This window comes from Nanorana parkeri, unplaced genomic scaffold, assembly GCF_000935625.1.
Source record: "Nanorana parkeri isolate BGI_ZX_2015 unplaced genomic scaffold, ASM93562v1 scaffold2324, whole genome shotgun sequence".
Classification (NCBI taxonomy): domain Eukaryota; kingdom Metazoa; phylum Chordata; class Amphibia; order Anura; family Dicroglossidae; genus Nanorana; species Nanorana parkeri.
In genome coordinates, this window is record NW_017308592.1 from 105,106 (window position 1) to 109,222 (window position 4,117).

Consider the following 4,117-nt stretch of genomic DNA (forward strand, 5'->3'; position numbering starts at 1 on the left):
CACTGGCTTCCACCCCCCTCTGCCAATCCCTGCACTGGCTTCCATCCCCCGCCCTCCTCTGCCAATCCCTGCACTGGCTTCCACTCGCCCAAAGGATAAAATTCTAAATATTAACAATCAGTTACAAAGTCATACACAACTCCGCCCCCGGCTATATCGCCAACCTTGTCTCAAAGTATCACCCTAACCGTCCCCTCCGCTCCTTCCAAGACCTCCTGCTTTCCAGCTTCCTTGTCAACTCCTCCCATACTCGCCTCCAGGACTCCTCCAGAGTCTTTCACATCCTCTGGAACTCTTTACCCCGGCCTGTCCATCTATCTCCCACTCTGACTGCCTTTAGACTCATCTCTTCAGGGAAGCCGATCCCACCTCAACCTAACCGATCAACCATCACGTTCTCAGACAATTCATCCCCCACACAGCTACCTCCTCATGTATCACTGGCCCCTCCTCTTTTAGATTGTAAGCCCTCAGGGGCAGGGCCCTCCTTACCATCTTGTCTTGAATTGTATTGTGATTGTAATGTCTTCCTTATATTGTACAGCACTGCGCAAACTGTTGGCGCTCTATAAATCCCGTATAATAATAATAACAACAATGTATCTTATTTGTGTATCACTCGGCTGTAGATCCTCCAATCATCTCTGACACTGTCCTTCCTTCTGGAGGCGGGGCTACATCTGTTCCCCATGGTCTCTGTGTGTGTTGTAAAGTAGTCACGGCCCCAAACTCGCTCCCGGGATGAACTACAATCTCAATACAAATCAGTAAACTAAATCTGAGACTGTAGTCCATCCCGAGAGTGAGTTTGGAGCGGTAACTACTTTACAACACACAGAGGGACCATACAACCACTACCTACTACAACCGAATTGTAGGTATCATAGTCCACTTGTTGATTTCCTATTGGCTCACATGGGGCTGAGAGGTGAAGTTTAGCTGCTTGTCAGCTACTGAAGCCTGGATAGCTCAGTCGGTAGAGCATCAGACTTTTAATCTGAGGGTCCAGGGTTCAAGTCCCTGTTCGGGCGTCAGCTCATTTTTTTTTTGTTACTTGCTGAGCAGCAACAACTAAAAAAAAAAATACTACCAGTATACTCATATTACTTGAACCCCCTTTCTACCCTCGGAACAGGTAGTTTCTTTTCCATCCAGCCGGGACTGTACTCTACAGGTGCTGGACTGCAGAGAGCATGTCAGTACTCGGCACCCTGTTGTCTCTCTGCATACGTTTTTCACAGGGCCGTCCGTTTAATGAGGCTGTTGCCTGAGGCGGGATCTCTTTGAGTCACATGGGGGGGGGCAGGCAGAGCGTCAAGTCTGCTATATAATAAGAAATACAAGTAATTCACCGGCACACACTTGAAGGGTTTTTGAAGTATTGATATGTTTATTCGATACCCAATGTCACATACTGTCATACAGTGCTAACGTTTCGTGTCCGCACAGGGATCCTTCATCAGAGCGACAGTGAGTGCTATATAATAAGGGCCGCTATGTAAGGGCCATACACATCTCCCTGCCCAGCTCCTAGCAACCTGGGACGCTCTGGCTGGTGTCCCGCACAGTTGTGACATCACTGGTTGCCAGGAGCTGGGTGGGACAGAGGCCAGAGCATCTCAAGTCTGTAGATGATGACATCACTGTCGTGACCACTCACCCCCCCACGGCACCCCCCATCTATTTCAAACTGCAAAAGCCAATAGCAGGCTGGCTATTGCACGCACCCACTGAGCAGAGAAGTGGCCCTGAGAGACAACTTTCTCTCTCAGGTCCGCTCCTCTGCTCAGTGGGGAGGGTTTCAATTGCTAGTCTGCTATTGGCTATTTCAAATTAAAATAGCCAATAGCAGTCTTGCTATTGCTCCCGACTGCTTACGTCCACCTGTTGCCTGTGGACGCTAGCTGGAAGGAGAATGGGGCTTCATGCGGGAGGATTGCGCTGTGTGAGGGTGGCTGGGTGCAAGTAGTTGGTCATGTCTAGGGCGCAAAATAGTCTAGCACCGGCCCTGTCCATCCCGGGAGCGAGCTTGGAGCGGTGACTACTTTAGTAGTCTGGGGAACAGACGTAGTCACCCTCCTGAAGGAAGGACAGTGTCAGAGATGATTGGAGGATCTGCAGCCGAGTGATACACAAATAAGATACATTGTTGCTCGGAGTTCAGGGACTGGATTGGAGTTTTAGGATTTATCTCCGGAGTTTCGTGTCACTTTAATAAATAATCTCATTTCGGATGGAACTGCGTCAGACTTTAAGGACAGCTACATTCCTAAATTCTGCAGACTCAGTCAAATGTTTTCTGCTTCCCAGGAAAGTTGAAGTTCCTGTTTAAGTCAGAATTGGACAAACATGTTTTTTTTTTTTTTTATCACGGTCACTTCCTCCGGGGTCAGCAATTTTGGACATAAAACCAGTAGAGAAAGAAATAGACATTGCAGCCCATGAAGTCCGATGACCGCGGGACAGGATGAGCTTCTCAGGTAACGCGTTGCTTTCTTCTTCTTCCCGTTTTGTAGCTCTGCAGGTATACAGGGGAACGTAGACACGGCCAAACGGCTAAATCCACCGGACATTTGTTTTACATCTCAACCTAAATTGTAGACGGTGAAGAGCTTCTGGCTCAGGTGGTGTCAGAAAGCTTCAGACATCCTGCTAGAGAGACATTTAGGAAGTGTGCAGAGCTCAGCTCAGAAGTCTCCGAGAGTTTGCTTAATGCCCACTGAAGCTCACGGAGTGCATATGGTGAGTCTACTAGGTAGCGCACGTAAACCTAAGATCTATATCCAGTTTGTGTGGCATTAGGTCTCGGCCTTTTGGCTAAGATCAAGTGTAGTATCTGTTCTTATCAGTTTCCGGTGGGGAAAAGAACCGTCCTTCCGGTGGGGATGGTTACTTAGTACTCGCTGAAGTGAAGGTTCGTGCAGGGCTGCTTCTTGTGAGAGGGGGGACAGCCTTGGTATACGGCCTCCTGATGGAGCGGGCGTAGGGTTGCCACCTTTTCTTCAAGCGAAACCCGAACACTATAGCATCACACGGACATATTCTTTTGGGAGAATGAGTCGTGGCTTATTCATATGTAGGGGCACCACCCATTAATATCTAAATATCACAGTTGAGACTATTTTCAGTGGGGGGCCAGTAGCCCCTATCTTAATTTTGGTTGCCCCTGTCTGCCTGACATCTTGTGTCCGGGTTCCTGGTGCCATGGAACCCGTACACAGCATTCAAAACCCGAACTGTCCGGGTGAAACCTGGACAGGTGGCAACCCTAAGCGTGCGCTTGCTTGGTCTGGCCGGAGGGTTCGGGGGCGGCAGAGGCCCGCGGTGCTGTGCCCCCTGGGGGTGGCGTCCCAGGGGTGCCAGAGAATTAACTGACACATGGACACAGCTCTTCATGCATTTACTGCACATCGCCTCTTGTACAGGCCTTATGGCTAGTCCGGGGCAATTTTTTTGCACTCGGCCCCTACCCTCTCCGATCCGCCAGCGCTGCTGGCGGAACGAACGGGGGAGCGGGCCTGGGACAGCTGGCTCTGCCTCTAGATAGGCAGAGCCAGCTGTCACTCACGCAGCTGGGCGGATCCCGGCACAATTGTTGCGATCCGCTTCAGCTGCGGCGTCTCTGTATATAGGGAGCAGTAGCTCGCGGTATACTGAGCCTACGGTGACGGAAGGACGCTAGTTTGTGTCCTCCCGTTACCCTAAGGAGAACTATGGGGAAAAGCCCTGACCCCATAGTTCTCCTTTAAGGCCTGTCAGCGTGGTGCACTGGCACTTTTGATGTATTTATTGCACTATATGCACGATTGGCACGCTTTTTTTAAAATGAAAATTTGACCCACAGATGGCAAAGGGTGCCGGTACCTTTGGCGCCCTTCCTGATGTTGGGGAGGAGATTGTGTGACCCTTATGGGGCCCTCTGTCTTCTCCCACCTCTCTTCGGGAGAGCCCCCCAACCTAGTACTTGTGGGACCTGTTTCGGCAGGTCCCGGAGGATCGGGGTCCGCCGGCCTAAGTGTAGGGGGACCAAAGTTGTTCTAGCCCCTGTCAGGAGCCTTGCGCCCCGGGGGGTCAGGAATTTGTGGCCGCTCGGAGAAGGACCAAGCACCCTTGTTGG

General features: G+C 50.8%; 1 non-coding gene across 1 annotated transcript; it reads left to right on the plus strand.

Annotated features, from left to right (window-relative positions):
* The first annotated feature begins 958 nt into the window (after positions 1-958).
* TRNAK-UUU lies at positions 959-1,031 on the plus strand. Its single transcript has one exon. It is a non-coding gene; the product is annotated as a tRNA-Lys (tRNA).
* The last annotated feature ends 3,086 nt before the right edge of the window (positions 1,032-4,117 follow it).